The sequence below is a fragment of the Petaurus breviceps genome, unplaced genomic scaffold (genome assembly GCF_028583685.1).
Source record: "Petaurus breviceps papuanus isolate PSGF00001 unplaced genomic scaffold, PetGlider_PUasm1.0 140, whole genome shotgun sequence".
Classification (NCBI taxonomy): Eukaryota; Metazoa; Chordata; class Mammalia; order Diprotodontia; family Petauridae; genus Petaurus; species Petaurus breviceps.
This window is the reverse complement of record NW_027185698.1, coordinates 3,182,352-3,192,758: the sequence shown is the minus strand read 5'-3', so window position 1 is coordinate 3,192,758 and position 10,407 is coordinate 3,182,352. Positions and strand designations below refer to the sequence as shown.

General features: G+C 39.9%; 1 pseudogene; it reads left to right on the top strand.

The window, feature by feature from the left end:
• Positions 1–3,681: 3,681 nt before the first annotated feature.
• LOC138150092 (ATP synthase subunit beta, mitochondrial pseudogene) lies at positions 3,682–10,086 on the top strand (annotated as a pseudogene).
• The last annotated feature ends 321 nt before the right edge of the window (positions 10,087–10,407 follow it).

The following is a 10,407-nucleotide window of genomic DNA, read 5'->3' as shown; positions in this document are numbered from 1 at the left end:
CTTCTTCTTCTTCTTCTTCTTCTTCTTCTTCTTCTTCTTCTTCTTCTCCTCTCCCACTTTCTCTCTTAAAAATAAATCCAAGGGGCAGCTAGGTGGCACAGTGAATAGAACACCAGCCCTGGAGTCAGGAAGACCTGAGTTCAAATATGGCTTCAGAGACTTAACACAAAAACTAGCTGTGTGACCTTGGGCAAGTCACTTAACCCCAATTGCCCTCCAAAAAGCAAAAACAAAAATCCAAACTGGGGCAAGTCACTTAATTCCAATTGCCAGGCCTTCTCCCTTCCACAAAGAATAAATAAATAAATACAAACCTTGCTTCTGTTCACTGCTTTTCTTTTTTTAAAAGAAAATAAGAATGTGGTTTGGGATTCACTAGATGTGTATGATTTCTAGGTTTGAGGATTCCTGTCATGAAGGGATGTTTAGGCTCTCTGTTCTACCACTTAAGGAATGTCTCCAAGTAGGAATTATGAAGTAACTTCAGAGCTGAACAGATATGGTTGTGATAGAAGATTGGAAGGTAGCTATGGGAGTGGGAAACAAACTCTATGTCAATTTGCTTTGTGCTATAAAATGATCAACCCCATTTCACCATCTCTAGCAGCAGAAGAATGATGCTGCTGTAAAACATAAGCCTTTAAGGGATCCAGAGAACCTTGAGAATGAAATATACTATGAAACTAGCTAATGCTCTCAGAGTGAAAAACATTTAAAATTAAGGGCTTTTTGGGCTGCTATGTGAGGCATAGAATCACCAAAGGGTGATTTTAAACAGCCTTAGTTTGACAGCCTTATAATATACTGAGAACTCTCTTGAGCATCTCAGTTCAAGGAAGATATCATAAATTCAGCCCGATAAAAACTTAAGACAGACCTAAAAAAAAGACCCTTAACAATCATCAATCAATCACTAAGTGTGTGCCCAGTGCCCTCAAATACAGCTAAGAAGTTTAGAGAGTGGCAAAGAACCAAGAAATCATTATTCTCCCTTTTCTAGGAGTTTACACTCTGGATAGAAAGACAAGATTGCCTTCTACAAACAATTAGAGACTAAAATAAAGAAGTTAATTGCTAAAAAGGTAATAGAATAGACTAGAGTTCTCTAGGACTTCAGAGAAGAGAAAACATCATACTGGACTAGAGCAGTCAGGAAGTATTTTCTTATATAAGTGTGTTTTAGGTTTGACCTTGGAGAAAGTATAGAATTGAGATTAGTATAGAAAAGGGGGCAGGCACTTCAAGCAGAAACAAAAGCTGTGAGCACAAAATGAATGTGGCCAATGATCAAATGAGATAATGTTTGTCAAAAGCCCTTAGCACAGCACCTGTCACATAGTAGGTGCTATATAAATGTTTGTTCCCTTCCCCTTGAGGGCATGGATTATCCGGCCTTAATGTTGGTAACCCCAGAGTTTAGCACAGTCCTTGGCAAATAGTTAGCAGCTTGATAAATGTTTATAATTCATTCAATTCCTTCTTACAGCCAGCAGCTACTTCAAGTGCCAAATCTTTCCCTTCTTCTTTCTGTCCCCCTATTTCAAGTTTACATAGTATGGTTCCTAATTCTTCAGATCATTTTCTGATACCTGACTAATCTGATAAATTAATTATGCTAATGTGCTAATGGGATGGTAAATAATGATTGTGTTACCCCTCACCAGGTGACATATTTGCCTTTTAACAGGGACCTTCTGGAAACAGTACCTAAATGAGAAACTAATGGCAGAGAAGTCAGTGGAGTGAAATATTTTGGAGCCCTTCAATAACCGTCAAACAGTAGCTTCTGTATTAGACAGTCATTGTGAATACAGTTTGACTGAAAATAAAGAAACCAATGAAAACCATCTAGATGTGTAAAGAAAAAAGCAATTTAATGGATGGAAAATTAAGGGATAAAAGACACAAAAGTCAATAAAGGAGAAGAAAGAATGCACTATTTTCTGGGGAAATGCTAAAAGGAGAATGAAACTACAACACAGATTTCTTTTTGGGTTTTTTTTGGTCTTTATTAATTTGTTTGTTTACTCTTAGTTTACAAGATTCAATTCCACCATTGAGTTTCAAATTTTCTCTCCCTTCCTCCCCTTCCCCCCCCCCATGAAGGCATATAATCAAGTATAGGATCTGCAAATACTTTCACATTAGACATTAGTCAGGGTATAAAGAAGGATTGTATCAGATGGAGTGAAAAATGGTAAAGAGGAAATAAAACCAAACAAGAAAAAAGATCAGGTACTTTGTTTCAATATGGATTCAAACTCAGTTCTTTGTAGTTCTTTCTCTGGATGTAGACATCTCTCTCCATCGTGAGTCTTTTGGGATTGAACTTATATCACTGCATTGCTGTGAAGAGTCCAGTCTATCAAAGTTGGTCATCACACATACGTACAACACAGATTTCTAAGGAAAATAATAGTGTCCCACAATTAAAGTTACACTAATAAAAAACATGCAAAATTCCCTAGTTCAAAAAATCTAACCCTCTTAGCACACAGAGAGAAATGTGCTATTTGATAAGTATGTCCATTTCTTTATTAAGCAACATTATAACTGTCATCAAAAAACATTGTAAAATATCTTCCCCTGCCCCATGCAGAGGCAACATTTTTAGGAAATATAAAATAACACAAAGAGAAATGTACTTGGAGCCTTCCTAAAAGCAAGTGAGGATGAAGAAACATAAACATTTTCAATGGTACAATATGCCAAGCACAAAGTCATAAACAATTTCCTTAATCTGCTTCATCTACATGCTCAGAGTAGGATCATAATATCTAGAATTGGATGGGAATCTTAAATATAATTTAATCCAACCACTTCATTTCTGAGATAGAAAAACTGAGGCCCAGAGAAATTAAGTGATTTACCCAAGGACACACAGACAGGATGGAAGTTAGGTCCTTCAACTCCAAATGCAGTGCTCTGTCACCACTGGACCCAGATGTCTTTGGAGGAGAAAGTGAAGTTAGTGACTTTGCACAGTCCTCTCACACTTAAATCCAATTCATCTGCAAGTCATGGCCTCATCTTCCTGATGTCATCATCCTCTTCAGGAACAAAGGACAAACTACTTAAAGTGCTCTGTCCATTTCTCTCTATAGTATAAGCCACCTCTCCCAACCACAGACACACCTCCTTAGAAGTTCTCCAGATGGGATTGGATTGGTTTAGCTATGAGATATGAATACACACACAAACATGCACACATATACACACATATATGTATACATATATGTGCATTTATTTATATAAATATGTATATATAGAGATAGAAATAGATTTGTTTGTGGAGACATTTTAAGTATAGTTTATTAATATAAATAATATACTTTCTCACTGTTTTATTGGACTGTGTACTCTGTAGTCCCTGGGACCCCTGGAAACTTGTGTTAATAATTATGGAATTGGGGGGGGGGATAGGAAAATTCTCACCATACCTACCTTCTAACATTTCTATTCCAACTGATCTGTTGACCCTGCTTAAACAGAAAATCATGTTCCTATGCTTCTGAAATGATGGGCAATGAAGTATATATTAAGTATCAACTATGTGTCAGGCACCGTACTTGGCATTGGGGACTCAAATACAAAAGTCAGACAGTCCCTGCATTTTAGGAGCTTACATCATAAAGGAGGAAACAACACATATAAACTGGTATAGCAGAAGGGTGTGTCAGTATGGGAAATCACAGGGATGGCAAAAAGAACAATGGAATAGGAGGTGGGAGTGTGGAAATACAAGAGCAGCCCTGCAATGGCCAAGGTGAAAGAATGACCTCGTACTGGTAGGTAGACAAAGTAAGGTTTCACGCATCAGGTGTGCCCATTGTCAGGGCAGGAGTTCCAAAGCTTTTCTAAGGTTTGCTCTTGAAAGGATAGGAAAAGGATAGAGTAAGGAAAGGAGAACTATTCCACTCCTATGGTGAGGAGAATCTTATTTTAATTGCCCACCTTATCCCTACACCTCACCTTTCCATTGTACTACCCTAATCTCCAAACTCTGAGTCCCAAAAAGGGACTCTACAGAAGGTAGAACTAAAACCAAAGGGAAAAGGTGTGGGATTTCAGCTCAAAAAAAGTCCTTACATTTATAACTTTCTGAAAATGAGATGGGCTGCTTCATTACGTAGGGTTTCCTGACACTGGTAAAGACATTGCCTATTCATCTTTTGAGGATGCAGTGTTAAGGGTCCCCTCCAAATCTGAGAGTCTATGATCTCATTTCCATGGTTAGCTAGTCCCTTTATCAACTAACATTTAAAAAAATATTACTACTCACTACTTCATTTCCACCCACATAAAACTCCTTGCTGTTCTTTTCAAATGGTTTTACCACTTCTGACTGTGTGCTTTCACACCTGCTGCTTACACATCTACATGTGTCCTTGGCTTTGTCATGCAGTCTCCCTCCTCTTCCTTGACAGGTCTATTAATAAATTACACCTCCTCCACAGAATCATCTTTCTTCCATGGTTCACCACCCCCCATATCACCAAACCAACTTTTCTGCTTATTCACTTTTCACTCCATGCTATGGCTACACATTTCCATAATTTGTACAGTGTTTCTGTACTTCTGTACCCCCTTAGCATAGTTATTTATGTCAAGGCCAGCTGTTTTAAATGGAAAACTCCTTTTGAGAAGCACCCAACTAACAGCACAGGGACATGTGGCATCATAGAATCTTCTCAGTTTCAATCAATTAATCAACAGGTATTTACTGTCTACTGTGTGCCAGTCACTGTGATAGGTGCCGAAAATACAAAAACAAGAGCAAAATAGCCCCTGCCCTTAAGAAGCTTACATTCTAGTGAGAGAGACAAAATGTAAATAAGTATATAAAAAACTTATATGTGACAATTTAAAGGTTATTTTCATGAAAAGGTACCAATAACAGCTATAACAAGGATACATTAAGGGTTTATTAAGTGTCTGTGCTAAGTTCTAGGTATCTGAAGATGAAAATGAAATGGTCCTTGACCTCTATTAAGGAACACAACATGTATACATATCAGAATATATAAAGTACAAGGAACTTTGGGTAGGGGGCAGGCACCAGTAGCTGCAGGAAACATGTAGGAAATGATGTTTGAATTTACCATTTGAAGGAAACAAGGGGTATTAAGAGAAAGAAGTAGGTGGGGGAATAATTTTACATACTGGATATAGCTTATGCAAAGATACAGTGACAGGAGACGCATGTGAGGAACAAGGAAGGAAGAGGGTTTAGCCAGATGCATGAAAGAGAATAGCATGTGATAAGTGTGAAAGGGCAGGTTAGAGTCAGGTTGGAAAGGGCTTTATAAATGCTAAACACGTTGGTTGGTTGTTATCCTTTACTCTCAAAGAGGACCAAAGTGACTCCACTATGTTAGAGTCAAATTACAGTATGTCCGACTATGGTTGATCAGACCAGTATGAGCTTGGCATGCTCTACCACAGGATGGGCACAAATAGTCTGTGTCAACATTTGGGGTGGATTCTTTAAATTTGCGTGTCTCATGTTTGGAGCTATTTCAATTCTGCTTTGCTCATAAAGCACAGCACCTTCTTTGATGCAGGTACACCAACATGGGAGATCCTTTGCCAACATCTCTCATGCCACACAATCAGTTCCAAAGCTAAACATATAGTGGTCTATAGTAAGCATTTAAAAATGCCGGGGAGGCTAGGTGACACAGTGAATAGAGCACTGGCCCTGAAGTCAGGAGGACCTGAGTTCAAATCTGGCCTCAGACACAACACACATACACACACACACACACACACACACACACACACACACATGAACTAGCCATGTGACCTTGGGCAAGTCACTTAACCCCAATTGCCCTACCTCCCCCCTCCCCGCAAAAATTAATTAATTAATTAATTAAAATGCCTCCTGACTGACTAAACAGAGGAGTTCAGATGATAACCCTTCTGCGACTGAATAGCAGGCTTTTAAGGGCTACGAGGGCCAACAATTTTATCCCTCTAGAGCCAATCTGGTTATAAGACTATGATTTAGTTAGGTTGGTCCTAGACCAGGGGTAGGGAACTTGTGCCCTCAGGACCACATGTGGCCTTCTAGGTCCTCAAGTCAAAGGGTTACACTTAAGGACCTATAGGGCCATACATGGCCTAGATGATGCAGGTTTCCCACCCTTGTGCTAGAATGATAAACATACGAGCTGTTTTAAAAGCTTTTCCAGCTTGGTAGAACAGATCACCCTTACATTTCATTACTACAGCCTTCCATATCCCAGGGTTACCTCCACAACAAAATGAGGTATCAGGGTGGGGTTAAGAACTTATTTGTGTGTGTATGTGTGTTTGAGTGCGCACATCTGTGTGTCTGTGTGTTTGAGTGAGCTCAGCTGTGATTTCACTCCTGTGGAGAACTGTCTCCATTCAGACAGGCCCTTTTAGATAATTACCTGGGACAATGAGAATTTAGATGACTTCCCCTTCATGGCAGAGCCAATATGTGTCAGAGGTCATAGTTAAGCCCATCTCTTCCTTATTCTGAGACCATTTATCTATGCATTATACTATGCTTACTAGTAGTGGAGAAAGATTGATGCAGAAGAAACATGAAGCTTGTGTTTAATTTATCAAGAGGCTGACAGTTCTAGAAACTTTGTTAGATGTAAACAGAATTTAAAATTTTCACCATATAATTTGAAATTTAGATTTAGGAGTAGCCTTAGATATCATCTAGTCCAGGTGTGGGGAAGCTGAGGTCTCAAGGACACATGTGGCCACCCCTGATCTAGTCTAAACTTTTCATTATATAACTAAAGAAACAAAGATCCTGGCTCAGTCTCTTCTTAGACTCCGCCATATTGGGGCTGTTCAACTACGCTGCCCCACAGCCTCAGCCTTGGGTGCCCTTCAGGGCCTTGGCCATTGCCCCAGACCCAGATCTTGTTGTGGGCAGCCCTGGCCACATGCCAGCAGGCCCAGGACTATGCAGCCTTGACATTCCCCACCCCCAAGAGCAGGGCAGCCAGCAGGCACATCGTGGTTGCCATCAGGACCATGGTGGACATGCAGTTTGATGAGGGGCTCCCTCCCATTCTCAATGCCCTCAAAGTGCAGGACAGGGAAACCAGGCTGGTTCTGGAGGTGGTCCAACATCTGGGTGAGAGCACAGTCCAGACCATTGCTATGGATGGTACTGAAGGCTTGGTCAGAGGGCAGAAGGTCCTTGATTCTGGTGCCCCAATCAAAATCCCTGTGGGACCTGAGACTGAGAATGTGATTGAAGAGCCTATAGATGAAAGGGGTCCAATCAAAACCAAACAGTTTGCTGCAATTCATACTGAGGCTCCTGAATTCATAGAGATGAGTGTAGAGTAAGAAATCCTGGTCACTCTTGGTACTGGCTGAGGAATAGAGGAGTGGATCAATGGAATAGATTAGGCACACGAGATTCAGAAGTCAATGACTATAGTAATCTATTGTTTGATAAATCTCCAGACCCTGGTTTTTGGGATAAAAACCCACTATTTGACAAAAACTGCTGGGAAAACTGGAATATAGTATGGCAGAAACTGGGCATAGACCATTATCTGACACCATATACCAAAATCAAGTCTAAATGGGTGCATGATCTAGGTATAAAGGTTGATACTGTAAGCAGTCTCCTAAAACAAGGAATAGTTTACCTATCAGACTTATGGAGAGGGAAAGACTTTATGACTAAACAAGAATTAGAGAACATTATAAAATGTAAAATGGATAATTTTGACTACATGAAATTGAAAAGTTTCTGTACAAACAAAGCCAATGTAACCAAGATTAAGAGGGAGGGGGGAAATTGGGAAAGAATCTTTACAACCTATGTCTCTGACAAAGGACTCATTTCTAAAATATACAGAGAATTGAGTCAAATTTATAAGAATACAAGTCATTTCCCAATTGATAAATGGTCAAAGGATATGAACAGGCAGTTTTCAGAGAAAGAAATTAAAGCTATCTATAAGCACATGAAGAAATGCTCTAATTCACTATTGATTAGAGAGATGCAAATCAAAACAACTCTGAGGTACCACATCTCACCAGTCAGATTGGCTAAGATGACAAAACAGGAAAATGACAAATGCTGGAGAGGATGTGGGCAAATTGGAACACTAATGCATTGCTGGTGGAGTTGTGAACTGATCCAGCCTTTTTGGAGAGCAATCTGGAATTATGTCCAAAGGGCTATAAATACTTTCATACCCTTTGATCCAGCAATACCACTCCTAGGGTTATATCCCAAAGAGATCATAGAAATGAGAGAAAGACCCATATGTACAAAAATGTTTATAGCAGCTCTTTTTGTGGTAGCAAAGAATTGGAAATTAAGGGGGTGCCCATCAATTGGGGAATGGCTGAACAAGTTGTGGTATATGCATGTTATGGAATACTATTGTGCTATAAGAAACGAGGATCAGACGGTCTTCATATTTACCTGGAGAGGCTTAAAAGAACTGATGCTCAGTGAGAAGAGTAGAACCAGGAGAAATTTGTACACAATTACAGACACAATGTATGTGTGATGACCAACTTTGATAGAATGGACTCTTCTCAGCAATGCAGTGATATGTCAATCCCAAAAGACTCATGATGGAGAGAAATATGTGCATCCAGAGAAAGAATTAGAAAGAACTAAGTTTATACTCAGGTGGCAGCAAAATACCTGATCTTTTTCCTTCTCTTATTTGGTTTTATGTCCTCTTTACCATTTTTCATTCCAGCTGGTACAATCTGTCCTTATAACCTCACTAATGTATAATGTGAAAGTATTTACAGATCCTATACTTGACTATAAGCTGCCATGGGGGGAGGGGGGAAGGAGGGGGACAAAATGTAAAACTCAAGAAATTGTGGAATTGAATCCTGTAAACTAAAAGGAAACAAATTAATTTTTAAAAAAGATTAAAAAAAAGAAATCCTGGTCCCTGGCATCAAACATTGTGGATCTTTTGGCCCATATGCCAAGGGTAGCAAAATTGGTTTATTTGGTGGTGCTGGTGTAGGAAAGACTGTATTGATTGTGGAACTAATCAACAATGTTGCCAAGGCCCATGGTGGTTATTCTGTGTTTGTTGGTGTTGGTGAAAGGACCTGAGAAGGCAATGACTTGTACCATGAGATGATTAAGTCTGGTGTCATCAGTCTGAAGGATGCCACTTCCAAGGTAGCGTTGGTATATGGTCAGATGAATGAACCACTAGCACTTGGGCTCCAGTAGCCTTGACTGGCCTCACTGTGGCTGAATACTTCAGAGACTAAGTGGGTCAAGATGTATTGCTTTTCATTGATAACATCTTCCTATTCACTCAAGCTGGCTCAGAGATGTCTGCTTTACTAGGCAGAATCCCCTCTGCTGTTGGTTACCAACCCACTTTGGCCTCAGATATGGGCACCATGCGGGAAAGAATGGCCACAATCAAGAATGGTTCCATCAGCTCTGTGTAAGCCAGCTATGTGCCTGCTGATGATTTGACTGACCAGGCTCCTGCCATCACCTTTGCCTATTTGGATGCTACCACTGTGCTGTGCCAGCTCATTGCTGAGCTGGGCATTTACCCTGCAGTGGATCCTCTGAACTCCACTTCTCAGATCATGGACCCCAACATTGTTGGCAATGAGCACTATGATGTTGCCTGAGGTGTACAAAAGATTCTGCAGGACTATAAGTCCCTTTAGGACATCATTGCTATCCTTGGTATAGATGAGTTGTCTGAAGAACATAAGTTGAAAGTGTCTCGAGCCAGGAAAATTCAGCGTTTCTTGTCACAGCCGTTCCAGGTTGCTGAGGTTTTCACAGGACATATGGTGAAGTTGGTACCCCTGAAAGAAACCATTAAGGGATTCCAGCAATCTTGGCAGGTCAGTATGACCTTCTCCCAGAGCAGGCTTTCTATATGGTCGGACCCATTAAGGAAGCCATGACAAAAGCTGAAAAACTGGCTGAAAAGCACTGATGAGGAGTTACCTTCATCTGCCACACTTGGTTCAATTTCAGTTGTCTGAGCAAACTACATGAGAACTTTGGTTGGGAAATCTGTGTACTGTCTGAAGAATATTTAAACTTTTGAATAAAATGTACATCTCACAGCATCCCCCTTCCCCCCCCCCCCCCCAAAAAAAGAAAGAAACAAAGGTCCTAAGAAATGAGCTGATATTCCAAGAGTCAAGTAGCTAATTGGTGGCAGACCTGGGATTAGAATCCAGGTTTCCTGCTTCCCAGTTCATTGTTCTTTCTGTTATGTTAGCTATAAATACATAACTGAAATGGGTGTATCCCATTTGTTATTTTTTTTAATCAAGTAAAATTTTGTATTAAGTAAGTATATTGGATATTTAGAAGAATCTGGAAGTGAATTCTTTGGAAATAAAGAATTCTTTCATAAAGTAAATAATCATTCC